This window comes from Stegodyphus dumicola, chromosome 1, assembly GCF_044657685.1.
Source record: "Stegodyphus dumicola isolate Sdum_Otavi_A_Nest chromosome 1, ASM4465768v1".
Classification (NCBI taxonomy): domain Eukaryota; kingdom Metazoa; phylum Arthropoda; class Arachnida; order Araneae; family Eresidae; genus Stegodyphus; species Stegodyphus dumicola.
Window position 1 is genome coordinate 171,704,675 of NC_140768.1, and position 15,113 is coordinate 171,719,787.

At 34.3% G+C, this 15,113-nt stretch overlaps 1 protein-coding gene and 1 non-coding gene across 3 annotated transcripts in view; one reads left to right on the forward strand and one right to left on the reverse strand.

Annotated features, from left to right (window-relative positions):
* The window catches only part of LOC118184757 (protein Wnt-16-like), a 370,222-nt gene that overhangs the window by 316,329 nt on the left and 38,780 nt on the right, over positions 1-15,113 (forward strand). The gene's annotated exons all lie outside the window — the stretch shown is intronic.
* TRNAA-UGC (transfer RNA alanine (anticodon UGC)) lies at positions 1,545-1,617 on the reverse strand. Its single transcript has one exon. It is a non-coding gene; the product is annotated as a tRNA-Ala (tRNA).

Sequence of the window (15,113 nt, forward strand, 5' to 3'; positions counted from 1 at the left end):
TGCATGGGTATTTATGCATGTGCTTGCAAAAAGCATGTATCTGCCTTTGACAAAATACTTAAATATTCATTAAATTATTTATAAATGTATTTGAAATGAAGAATTTATTCACTTATAAACAACTGTGAAAGTACTGTGAAGAAATCTAATGATTAAATGTATCTAATTTATAATGATTATAAATGTTATCTAAATATATAATAACCTTAATATTGAATTGTAAACATAAATTGAAATCCTGTTGACAAATACGTTATAAAACTATTTAAGCAATAATTGTTCGCATTGGAAAGCAATCTGTTAAAAGGTATTGTAAAGCAAATGCTATGAGTGCGCACTTAAGAACGTAATAAAGAGTTTTGGAATATGTATTGTTGAAATGAAGGGTAAAAAAAAAATCTGATAAGTATAATTAAAAGAATTATTCCTTTTACATTTTATAATAACTCAGTTACAAGTTTTAAATAATACTTAAAAAAAAAAAAAAAAAAAAAAAAAAAAAAAAAAAAAAACTTATTTTATTCCCTTTCAGAAATGTTCAGAGAAAGTCAAATACTATTTAATACCTAAGTATTTCGCTAATTCCTAATAATTCTCTAATTTAAAATGAACCGAATAGAGCATTAATTATAAATTGACTTACATTTTTCGATTTAAAAGAAGCCAAAAAATCATGTCATATTTAAGAAGGTATTTTAGGAAGAAGCCCTATAAATAGAAAAGAAATAATGCATAATTTTAATATTAATAATACAATAAACTTTGATCTTAATTTTTGTACCTTAACCGAATAAAATCGAATTACCTTATTTTTTTTTCTAATGTAATTAACGAAAACTTGTGAAAATATTTCATTCAAATTAAACCATTCTGAGAAAACTGTCCTGTGAAAAGTATAGCATTTAATTCCGTTCAGAATGAAATGTTGTTTAAAAATATGTTGTTTTCACATACTTAGGACTCTGAAGTGTTGTAGAAAAAGAAAATATATACATTTATATGTATATTTGCGATGTAATTACAAAATATTTACACCCGAACGCGTCAAATCCCATAGAACTCAATGGTAAATGACCCAATGTTTTGGTCACCACGTAGGGATCGCCGGTGCTTCAGAGCAGGGTACGGAGAAACTTGTTTAGGGCAACTCCATCTTACTTCCTACCTCCATGACCAAACCGCACGAGAGGACTTCCGGCTCTCCATATAGAGTGCCCCCAAGCTGCAAACGCACTATCTATTTTAGAGACATTAGGTTATTTTGAAGCCACAAGACGTGAAAAATGAGCAATGCCTTTGGCGGGAATCGAACCTCGGACCTCTCGAATACGCGCCGAGCATACTGATCACTACACCACGAAGGCATGCTAAGAAGGTGGGAGATATACCCTATATACTCCCCCTTTTAAAGGGCAACTGGGGATTAGGGAACCCAATCGCCAAATCCTGGTGGCGGAGAAACATTATTCACCACCTTTTTTAGTTCGGGCGCCACTGTAGAAACATTAGGTTATTTCATAGCAGGAGGCATGAAACATGTGCAGTGCCCTCGCCGGGACTCGAACCACGGATCTCTCGAATGCACGTCGAGCGTGCTGACCACTACACCACGAAGGCATACTAAGAAGACGGGAGATGTACTTTATACATTTATAAACATGCATGCCTATTCTGGGATTCGAACGCGGGCTTTTCGGTACCGCACTAGGCTCCTAACCATTATATTGTCTGGGCGACAGTACAAGTGGATACGCGAGTTTAATCGTCGTCATAGAGCAAAATTCAACTGCAAACATTAAAATATATGGAATTTCTGTGTCAAACCCTTACCAATGAAAGCATAATACAGATTTTATTAACCAAAATATTAGGTTTTAAATTTATACAACCCTCCCACCTCTGATGGTAAAACTATTTTCATAAAATTGTGTACCTGGCTTGGAGAAAATATGAAAATGGAAATATATACGATCGGTATTTAAAAAATAAAGCCTTAGCCACTTTTTTGAGCACCTGGTATATGCTCAGCAATTGCTTTCATAGCAACGGAAAGGCAAAATCAGAAATTGATGTTTTAATCTAACTTTGCTTCTTCCTATAACTACTAGCTTCCCATCTATTTGATGCATTTGTAAATAGATTCTTCCGCGCAGTGTTTTGTAACAGACGCCTAGAATTTTCATTTCCAGTGCTAATCAAAGCAGAAAACTTAAACCTTATTTATATGGGGATTGCCCCAGTATACCAGCTACCCGCACCGTTATGACGGCTGTTATGGCAGCTGTATGGGCACATTTTGTGCCGGGCACCAGTGTTGAGGTTTTTGACTTAGAGAACAATAGCTAACTTGCATAAATGTGCCAGCACATTTGTAACAGGGCATCATTATGATATAATTGGGGTTTTTGAATATATTTATATTGCAAAAGAAAAGCTTCATTAAATTGTTAATTTCCTATGAATTGTTATACGTTTAATTTCCAGTACGATTCCCGACAACAGAAGGGACTACTATATGGGGTAGTCTTCACGTGTATGTAATTAAGAGCCAATCCATATAATTATGAGACGGGTCCTCTTAGATACTCCGTTACATTAGACATCTGTGTCCTTAAATAAATCTCTAGGTATTTTCGCTGAAATTAAATCATTTATTTTTTAGTACTCATGATGAATATATACCGTCATGAATGGAAGCTCACCTTTTTACTATCAGAAATGTAACAAGGTAGAGAATTCTTATCCAGTGATTAAGAGAAACTAAAATAAACTCTTTAATGAGAAATCGGGTTTCATTTAATATGGCCATATTTCACCAGCCTGTGGGGTAAAAACTGGTTTATTCCCAGTAAAATAATCCTTGAGCAACAAATCCTATTCTGTACTTAATTCCATGTAAAATTTCAATTATATACATATATACGAAAAAAAGAACTCTTAATATGTTAAAATTACCAGATCCGATATGACTCGCTATCTAGCAATTAAGTTATAAGTTATTTTTCCCTCCTTCCTAGCCTGCCTTCGTGGTGTAGTGGTTCTGCACCCTGGGCCGGTATTCCAGAGGTCCCTGGTTCGATTCCCGGCGAAGGCGGTTGCTAATTTTTCATCTCTCCGGCATTCTCAATTAACCCAATGTCTCTACAGTGGCGCCCGAACTGAAAGGGTGTTGGGGAGGAATCTCCACATCCAAGATTTGGCGACTGGGTCCCCTAAAAACCCCAGTCGCCCTTTAAAGAGGGGAGTATATATAGCGTGCCTTCGTGGTGTACTTAATTCTGTCAGCACATGCGATGGGGGACGTGGGAACTGTTCCTTTACCATGAAGGTTAATCAGTACAGCACCACGTCCACCACTGTCAAGAGCCGTGTGAGAGCTGTGGTCATACGAGGGTCTCGCACAAGGTGCCAAAGGCCAACGTCTGATTCAGAGCACCCAAAGGGTTGATAATATTATTCTTACAATATTACTTATGAGACTGCTATTAGAATACTACACTAGAATATACATAAAAATAACTAGTAATGTACAGCAGAAGATAACATGAGAATATACATAAATACTGACATATCATACAGAATACATACCTATCATACAGATGATGGAGAGAATTAGAATCTTATAAAATGGGGGTATTATTGCATATTGCATTTGTATACAAGAATTTGTTATAAAACATTGAATTAACTTATAGCGGTATTCATTATACAGTTGGATTAACTGAATGTTTTAGAAACAGTGCTATTACACTAACTGCATCAGTTATACTTGTTGCAATACACCCTTTTGTTTACTGAAGAAATGAACTATTACATAAAAAAATAAACTAATATAATATGCACTAATGAATGAATACTAAATGAACTAATATACTAAATGAACTAATATAATATACAAGTGGTCAGCACACTGAGCCGGTATTTCAGAGGTCCGTGGCTCGATTCCCGGCGAAGGTGATTGCTCATTTTTCATCTTGTCTGCTTCCAAAAAATACCTAATGTCTCTACAAAGTTACTTAACTTATTTACCGTCTAGTAACTAACTTATAACTAATATGACTCGCCATCTAGCAAGTAAGTTAAGTTTTAAGTTAGATATCAATATTATTTTATTCTACTAAGTAACATTTTGTGTTTTCTTGATGTTATTCTTTACAAAGCAACTCAAATATCTAATTTTGGGACAGATGACAAGAGTGAAAGGTATTTCTTATGGACATTTTTGCATGTCATAATGAAGCATCATCCACTTGTATGACTTGGGTATTTTCCTTCATACCAAAAAAGATCTTAAGCTTTGCGCAGGTAAGACTTAATTGAAAACTTAATCACGATTGTCGCAATCATTTTTCTTTGGTCTTAACGAGATTATAGGTTCATATTTTACGTCTCCGGTACAACTGCTTGTGTCAAAGCTTTAAAGTATTGCGTCGAATGCTCAATAAGCCGCAAGAAATGGAAATGAGGTATAGAAGCAAAACCTCAAGCTAGCGACAATGAAATAGAAGGGGGAAAAACTGTAACCATTAATCACCAACATCTGGACGCGCATTCCCTGCGCTTTTTTAAAATCAAGCTACCATCTCGCGCTGTGGACATAACGTGATCAGACTTTCAGCTAATAACAGTCATTCCGATGAACGTGAATAGCTAGTTGCCTTAGAACGTGTGAGACCTAGGTTCGACTTCATCACCTTCGATGAGGCGAGGATCGATTAATCACGGTTAATTCGCTTATAATCGATTAATCATAATTACTTGTTCTTCCTCGAGACAAGATGTGTATGATAACAGAATCCAAAGTACACTGTTTCTTTCTTTCTTCATATGTCTGTTTGTCATGTCTCAGAAATTAGGAAAATATGTTCTCATCATAGAGAGTTGTTAATTAAATTTTCTTATGGCATGAGACATATAGTATATCTCTTGCGAGATTAGTAGGATAATAATTAAATAAATGAAGATCCTTACCTTATGAGTGATGTTTATTCATAGCTGAATGAAAAGCAATAATTGTAATAAAGCTGTACGAAATTAAGCAATATTTAATAGTTGAACTAGGCAGAGCAAATTTTAAATATGCTATACAGTGAAACAGGAGTTAAATAAGAAAGAGGCATCTCTACCGCAGATCCTTTGCCCATCGACATTTAGATCAATATTAGAAAACCAATCTTAATTTAAAAACCGCTTGGCAATCAAGCAAATTTCTCCCCCGCACTATTCTTGCTTTAGGTATTGAGGAATTCGTCATAAATTATCAAGATATTATTTAAGAGGTTTGCCCAGAACAACATTTCTCGATGAATTTATAAGGTATTACTTAACATGCCTTCGTGGTGTAGTCGGCCTTTAAAAGGGGGAGTATGTAAGATATTTCTCCTGCCTTCTTAGCATACATTCGTGGTGTAGTGGTCAGCACACTCGAGAGACCCGTGGTTCGAGTCCCTCCATTGCTAATTCTCACGTCTTCTGTTTCCAAACTCTCTTAATGTCTCTACAGTGGTGCCCGAATTAAAAGCGGTGGCGAATGATGATTCTCCACCACCAGGATTTGGCGATAGGGTCCGCTAATCCTCAGTCGCCCTTTAAAAGGGGGAGTATATAAGATTCCCGACTTCTTAGCATGCCTTCGTGGTGTCGTGGTCAGCACACTCTGCGCGTATTCGAGAGGTCCGTGGTTCGAGTCCCGGCGAGGGCATTGCTCATTTTTCATATCTCCTGTTTCCAAATAACCTAATGTTTCTACAAATTTTCCTAGATTTGATCATTTGATCCTAAATGTTTACAAAGCAGTTTAAAGTATCGTAAATTAATAAATATAATTCTGTAAAAAAGAATTACAAGATTGATTATTTTGAATTTAAGTTCACTTTCGATTATTATTTCGTTTTTCATGGAATGCAAAGCAGTTCCTGTGCTTGTATATAGTATCTATATTCCGATTGATTATAACAACAACCCCATGTAGTTTAATTGCCTTATTTTACTTTGTAACTGTTTCCATTTCCATTGTTTCAAAAATTCTCTGTATTTTAGTTTTGCTGTATAACTAAAGTTCTAACTATGAGTAAAGAAGGAACTTGCAAAATGTATTATTTAAAATTTTTTTTTTATAATCACCGCACAGCGATTACACAAATTAATTGCTTCAAATTTATTAATATGTCATAAAATAATATGTTATTTGACAAAAAGTATTTAGTTAAATCACTGTTTGACAACAATAATTCATTAAGTAAATTGTCCTTTGACAAGAATAATTGAATTAAATTGATATATGATAAAAAATATAAAATTCAAAATTACTAGCTTTACTTTGACACTTTGACTATGTCCCCTTCTTGTTTTAAAAATACTAACATGTGAATCTAAACTACTTCATCTGAAAGTGGTCTGAAAATTAATCTGTTTCGTGATTTTGTAATCATGCTGCAATACGGTAAACTTTCAACCAACCAGATTAAAGAAATTTTTGTCCATTAATAAATACCCAATGCTGCTATTGCAAAAGGCTCTTTTTCTTCCCTTCGCTTGATGCTGGCAATGTAAGCTTCTCGCTATTCTTCATTTCTTGTTCCAAAATATGTAAGATACACGAAGCAAAATGCATCCAAAATGAATTATGATGTAGAATGTGTGAAGAAGAATTAAGTCTCGATAAACGAATTGTGTCTTGTTAATTTCGGCCACGACTCCTTCCATATGCATCTATTCTATAAGACCCATTGCCAATCCATAGCAGCTGTTCTTCTAATCATCTTATTACACATGAAAATCTGAAATTCACTAAATCTTAAATTCTATGTTGAAAGATGTTAAATTCACTTAGTTCGAAGACAAGTTTTTCTAATACTTGCGCAATAGCTGCAAAGTAAATAATAATTTATTTACTAAAGGAATATTGATTATATTATCTCCTAATAAATTTATATATATATATGTAAGAAAAATAAAGAATATGTAAAAGATTAAATTAGCAGCATAAATCAATTTCCCTTCCCTATTCTAAAAATAGCAACATCTACTTGCACTGCGTCATTTCGAGAAAAATCTATATCATTTGACTCTTACGTAATGTAATGTAAACTGAACTAAAACTCAAGCAGCCAATAATAATTTTACAGCAATATTAATTATCCAATAAAAATGCTTTGAGAACCAAAACTAACTCAGTTTGACTTGAGATTTCATTCTGAACATAACGCAGTTGCTTTCCACGCTTTGGCCTAGCTAGACTGCTGTCTGTCTGCTGCTGCTTTCTTGCTACAAAATTATCAAAAATGTAAGCCCTTTGGAACAGGCACATTTAATGCGCCGACTTGTGTATAGCCGCAACATGTTGCTGAAAATAAAACTGAAGATTTAATCTGCCATCGCCTTGAATTTCCTAGTCATTATGCATCAACTCTTCTACGCGATCAAAATTCCTGCTTCTGAATATATTACACACACACGCACATCTGCAATGTTTCTACCTACTATATATATATATATCCAAATAAGAATTTCCGTTGGGAAAAATCAAGAGCAATGTGTTAAACAAATATTTAAAATCGAAAGCAATGTGCTAATATATGCATATTGCTTTTCGCTTGATCGCTTGATTTTTTGCAACGGAAATTTTTTGAAAAGATATATATATACATTAAAAACTCTACATTATTTCAGATTAAATCTGCGACTATGTTCTAAAACAACACTTCTAAAAAAACAGCATACAAAAAATAAAATCCTTTTTTTGGCTGAGATACTTGAATAATAAAGGCAGCACATAGTCTAGAAACTTTAGCAATTGTGGGTTTTTTTTTTTTTTTTTTTTCCCCTAAAAACCGACAACCGACTTTTGTGATTTTCGCGATTAAAAGCAAAAACATTACACTTTCTAAATATTCGCATTTTTATATGTATAAAAAGAAAGTTTTTAACAAATGTTTAATTTTTTGTAGTTATTACGTCTATATTAGCAACAGTTACGCTAAAAGATATAAATTTTGAAATAAGGGTATATAATTAGACAACTACAGGTTAACTGAAAGAATTTCTAAAATCTGAAGCCTTTTCAGTTAGATTTTATAAATTGGAAAAAACTATCGATCTTTTATGAGATTAGATAGCTTTTCCCAAATATGGATAATCAGACCAGTAAATAATTGCACTTGAATTTTGTATTACCGGTTTTATATCGTCATTTTACTGGCCAAAACTGGCCAAGCTAATATCAATTCTTTGAAATGACAATGATTTAGCTTACAGTTTTTCAACTTTAGCATCCCCCTTGGATGAGATACTGCAGATTCACGACTTACAAGGTACTGAAGAATCTGCTAATTTAGTAATGGAATTTAGTAATGGATCAATGTATGTTCCTCGATTTAGTTACGATTCTAAAACCCATAATACGTACTTGTTTCTTTAATCATTATTTTTAAAGGATATTTCTGCTAACCATAATGATGTGTGTTGTCTTTATTTAGACTTTAATAGCAGTTTTAAAAGCGCGATACAAAGAGCTTATTCCTACCCTCGCCTATATACGGATTAGTTTCAGCATCGGGTCGTTTTTGCGTATTCTCATCTCTTTTCCGGGAGTAAATTGAATTCCGTTCTTGTTTACGAGCATGGTATTTTCCAGAATCGGAACTAAAAGCCAACAAGAGAAAGCAGAAACTGCAGGTAATTGACAGGTGTGTGGCAGTTGGGAATGGGAGCCTCCCCTTGCTTCCATTGTCAGAGAGAATTTCGGAACGGAAGAATTCTCCAGTGTCGGTAACAACGTGACCTGCCACTGCGTGTTGCGTCAGGAAGCATTTAGCGCAGAGAAGATAGGGAGCGAGAGAAGAATGGGTGTTCGAGCGAAAGAACTTTTTTAGAACTATTAGGCGTCGATTGGAGTGGAGAAGGATGGTTCTATTGCCTGCGAAAAAGCAGCTGTCAAAGTTAAATACCACAATGGCGTAACCCCCCTTCTTACGAAGACAATTGTGGTTTATTTGCTTTCAAAGGAAGAATAAAACGCTCTCTTTGCATTTATTTTATAAACATTCGGAGCAGTTTGTCTGCCGGTGAAAGCAACTGACGCAAGCTGATAAGCAAAAAATTAAGGGAAAGCAATTTTAATTTGCAATATTTTGGTAATCGAGGAATTTATATATTAAAAGTAATGAGATTGTAGTCTTTCTTAACTACTAAAATTTCAAGTGATGTTTTTACTATTAAATCACAGATATTGAGTGTAGAGCACACTTTAAGTATCAGTTCATTAAATGTTTTTATCTAAAGATAATACATTTATCGAATTTTTCATCCGAAATGATATAGTTCTATGTCAAATGAGAAAATTAATCTTTTAAAATTCGGAATACGTTATCGATTCTATGAGGCTTTGTTCCATCTGACATGAATCAAAAATCGCTGAATGCATCATATGCTACAGAAGTAGGAAGGAATATTTCACGAGTCAGATTTGATAGTCTAGTCATGAGCTACCAAATTTCCCTCGAAAGAGGAAAGCTTCTAGAAACACTGGAGAGCCACTTTTTAGAAAGAGAGCACTCAACAACTGCTCGCTTAGTGTACATATGAGTTTTCTTTGATCAATGAATTATTTGCAGTGTCTCAGAACCGAAATATTGCTTGTTGATAGACATACAAAAATGAAAGTGGCTCATATCGCGAAACCGAATGTTAATCATTCGACTCTTCTGCCCTTATGGATATAGCCAAACGGAGTACAGTTTGAATTTTACAGATTTTATGGCAGATGCCCACTTACTTAAATACTGTAAATTGAACATCCATTACAGTCCTTACTTGGAAATGAAATAATGCTAATTTCTCTTTTAAGAAACACTCTTCTTCAGGTTTCGTACAGAATTACTTTCTTCTTCTCGTATAATCAATTAAAGCGTAATATAAACGACTATAATTCTCGATGATGAAGTTTTGCACTTGTGTTTCTACTCTATTTCAAGTCAAAAATATTATAGTATAAAATAATAAATTTAGGTAAAATGCATATTTTAATCGCCACCTTTATGTGTAATGCAGCGGTTCCCAACCTGTGGTGCATGTACCCATGGGAGGGTACCTAACGGTTTAATCAAGGGTATGCAAAAAAGAAAAGAAAATATCATCAGTGACGGAAAGCAACAACGGGTTATAATATACGACGCTAGAAATGCAAAACATTTAGAAAGTTTAAATACGGCATCGAATAAAAGGTGAACACAATTTTTCCTTTTATTTTAAAAATGATTTTCAACTGATTGTTTCTTGATGGACATCTTTAAAAAATGATATATTACTTTATAAGGTATTTTTTTCGCATTCGTGGTATAATGGCCCTCACACTCGGCTCGTATTCGAGAGGTTCGTGGTTCGAGTCCTGGAAAGGGCATTGCTCATTTTTCATATTTTCTACTTCAAAAATAACCTAATGTCTTTATAGTGGTGCCCGAACTAAAAAGGGTGGTGGATGATGATTCTCCACCACCAGGATTTGGCGGTTGGGTCCCCTAATCCCCAGATCGCCCTTTAAAAGGAAGAGTATATAACGTATTTCTCTCGCCTTCTTAGCATGCCTTCGTGGTGTAACGGCCAGCACATTTGGCTCGTATTCGAGAGGTCCGTGGTTCGAGTCCCGGCGAGGGCATTGCTCATTTTTCATCTCTCCTGCTTTCAAAAAATACCTAATGTCTCTGCTACTTCTTTTGGATTTCAAAAAGAGAATACTATTGTTACGTTTTTCTTTTCTGATCCCAGTTGTTACGTTATTTTCTTCCATCGCACGGGGTTCGTAGATTTGGAGTGAATAACGGCGACACTTGATGAAGTATCGAAACACACTTTATTTACCAATCTCAATCAGGACACCTCCAAAACACTTTTACAGTTGGCGAAGATCTACATTAAACACGCTGGAACAATCAGCGACACAGCCTTCCACACTGTCAGGCAATAACGGTGGAGATAGCTTCACTGCAAAGCACCCGAGTACAGCTTCCGACTCTGCTCGGTCGTTCTCGGAACTCCACGTACTCTCGAGACTCTCCACGCTACAACTCGCGATGCACAAAAGTATAGCTCTCGACTCAGTACAGTCTAGGACGAAACTCGACGATGCACTAATTCGCGATACACTAAAAGACTCTCTCGATGCACTCGACGACGAACTCGGCGCTAGACTTCGAGACGTTCGCTCAATGACTGACTATCAGCTCGCTAGACGAGGCACACACACACTAACTGACTGCGGACCAGCAGGGTTTATATAGCTTTTGCCTTGTGTTCGAGAACATTCTGGGCTAAACCGGTAAGAATTCGTTCCAGAAAGTTCTCCATCCGTCCATGATATATCGCCAATTTTGTCGCCAAATGTGCGATTTCTCGCCAAATGTGGCAACCCTGCCTTCACTTGCCATTTTATGGCAGCCCTAAAACTACTTTGCGGGGAAGCCATCTTACCGTGTCTGTACATTTCGTAACAATATGAAGACATAACTGACAGGACACATTTTATAAACAATGAACACGTGAAAAGAATATTTTCAACTTACACGTATACATCTTACATCTAAACAATTATCACAGCAAACGGTATGCTCTTCGTGATTTAAGACTTAAATTTTGATCCTGATTTCAAAACATTATGCTCAGCAAAGCGGAATCAGCGATCATTTCTATAATGAGGCTCAAACTGTAGTTCAAGATTACATTACTAAGGCTGTTTTTTAAGGAATTTTATATTAATTTTTGATATGCAATATAGCATAGTATTATCCATTTTGTGGTCAAGAATAATGGTTTTTAGATTTAGAGTATGATATAAATTTATTCATTTTGTTTTTAAATTCATTTTGCGTTGAAGTAGCTAATGGGGTTATCTTGTAGATCGAGTCTTAGTCTTAAGTTTAGTGAGAATAAAGTTATATTTTAATATACTTATTATAGGTTTAGTTATTTTACTGTAACATAACCCTATTTCAAGAAAGCTTAGGGTTCTTAATTTAGGTGTAGGTCTTATTATGTCAATAAATTTATCAATTAACCCATAAGGAAGATAAGGTCATAGGTTCTGAAGAAAAAAATTAAAAGTATTCTTTAATTACCAAGTTTTAATAAGGTAAATGCCAAAAACAAAAACAAAACAATCCTCCCCCCCCCCAAAAAAAAGGAAGTTAGAAACTTTTAGTATAAAATTTGAAACACTTAAAACTAGAGCTTTTCGATAAAATGCATGAAACTTTTTAAAGAAAATAACAAATAACCTTGTAAGAATTATATTTATTTATCTAACAGTTAAATTTTGAGTTAAACTTCCTTTCCTATCGTTTCTTAATTTCAACTTACCACTTCCGGCCAGTAGTTTTAGAATCACGTTTGAATGCAAATTGAGGAAGACCGGTATTTAACCGCGAAGTTCTACTGTCTTAGTTATAGAGACTAACTACTGCCTAGCACGCATCCGCCTTTTTAGGCTACTCTCTCTTAAGCTGTTATTACATTAGGCCGTACTTTAGGCCCTTAATAGCTTCGCAGTCAATTAGCGTTAAGAGGCCAACTCCGTTAGAATCTTGCTAGCTTCGGCTATATCTTTTCAATTAAGTTAAGTTTTAATTATCTTTTTATTATCTTTTCAATTAAGTTAAGATTAGTTAAGTTTTAATTCTTAGTTCTTAAGTTCAAGCCCGAGTGTCAGCTTTATTGTAAAACTCCAAGACGGAGTTCTGTTAAATCTTATTTGAATAATAAAGGGCCTTTCCGAGTTTTAATTACTGTCTCCCGAACTCAAGCGATTATTCGCTCTTAAGATTCTTCATATTCAATTGTAACTTAAAGATCACAGTGGAGGATCTTACAACCTTAAAAAAATACAGCAAAATAGATGTGAATTTTAGCTTATCAGGTCCTCCCTTTTTATTCACCAGCATTAGCGTTTATCATCAATATTAATTTAAGTTCACCATTTTCATTCCCATTGTCAACAATAACATTTTTTGTTTGCTAATTAAAACAAAATATTTTAATATAAAATGTGAATTTTTTAAAGTATTGCTTGTGAAATTTTAGTGTTTAACTGCTCTACATTAGTATAGTGCAGTTCATCGAGCTCGTACATAAAATTATATGACTGAATTTTATACTTCTTTTGTAACATTAGTCATAGAAAAGATTAAAAACTCATTTTTTAAGTAAAGTACATTCATTATTTTCTCTGAAAATATTCAAGGTCCAAGGTTATGACATTGTACAGATAAGGAAAAATGCCATTATTTGAAATGTAATGATCGCTTAAGCTGCATGCCAGTTTAAATTAATTTAATTCAATATCTCGAGAGTTAACACTGTTCCGCTAATTCACTAACTGGTGAATAAAAATAAAAGTAAAGCATATTTTCCCCTATCGTTTATCAGTGTATCTTTAGTTCTAAATTTGAAATACAGTAAACCTCTTCATGGCAAACAAGTAATGACCCTGAGATTACCACTTCTGAAAGTGACTAGTATTTCTGGGAATATAAATAAGCATTACCTCAACAGAGCCGAATCGCTTATGATAGTCGTCGTAGAGAGGGTTCACCATATAATTTACCATTTCATAATAAAAAATGCAGATTATGATGTTTAACAAAATTTTATGTAACTAAACATTGTTTAAACATCAGTAGTAAAAAAATAACTTCGTTCCCAGAGTAAGGATATGCAAAGTACCTGGAGATATTACAGATTCGGTTCCAGGCTACAGTAATAAAATGAATATTCCAATAAAACTGGTCACATGAAACTGCTAGCAATGCAAATAAAAATATCTACTCAAATGTGCTTAGCCTGTAAAGCTGTAAGGTTCTTTCGTTTTTTTTATCATCTAAAGCAGAGATTTTAGCATGTATAAAGAACTTTTACCTTTCATTCATGTCTTTACCTTCTTCAAAGGAGGGGAAGTCTTTTAATCTGTCTCCTTGTTTGATCCTTTCTGTGCTTTTTTAATAAGAGTAATTATTTCCAGATTTTAGATTTATATCTGCGAAATGCAACTCTTTCTTTCATCCGAACGTTTAAGCTTATTAATGGTCTTAATTCCAATCTAATGTTAGGGGTATAGTTTAAAATATTACAATAATTAGCACTGTCTATTTAAATGTATTCAATATATACAAATATTATAATTTGTGCGGGAAAAAAGGCAGTTTCAACTAGAGAAAATATTAATTAATAGTTGTCTGAAAATTTGAATAATGCACCCCATACTAGTCTCAGAATTATCATGTAACTTAATTTCAATTTAATCACTTGAAAAATTTGAAATATTGCGATAATGCCAGAATATAACACATAAAACACAAAGCAAGCAGTTGCGGCTGGAATTACGGCGCCAAAGTACTATTACCACAAACCTACGTTTTATTAAATTTAGAAGAAAAAAAAAAAAAAAAAAAAGTACATTATGTCTGCCAACAAAACAAAAATAAAGAAAAAAAAGTTATGTCTAGAATTCCCCAAAGGTGCATAATCGCCAACACCGCCAAGTTGACGGATGGGCAACTGGCAACCATAGCATTCCTGTTAGAGAGTTGCGCGAAAGAAAGGCGGACCTCTGCTTTTTACTCAGGTGGAGGCCTAATCATTAGGCTTCATTAGTAGCATCCAATATCTCTAGTTGCGTTACTCTCTTTGGTTTTGTTTCTTACCGCGTCTTTGCCATCTCATCCCTCCTCTTTCTCCATCGTCGTATCGTAAAGCAGCAGGGTTGCCATAACTCGCACGCATTTATAAAAAAACTGAAAATAATATTACAGTTTGGAGAGCGGTACTCTGTGTTATAAAAGTATACATCACGCAAAAATCAAAGAACATCCTCATCTATTCTTTAAGAATTCAGACAATGTTAAACTTGATTTTAGCGCCTTTAATTGCGGTAGGCTGTTACAGAAGGATTTTCTTTTTATTCACTTGAATTTTTTAGCAGTTCACATTTAGTTTGAGTTCTTAGATTAAGATTAAGTGCAGAAATATATATTTTCCTCGTTCTTCCTCGGAAAATAATTAATGAATAATATAAATTAAGAAATATAAGATGCTACGGTAAACATTAGATACAAAATGCATTTTAC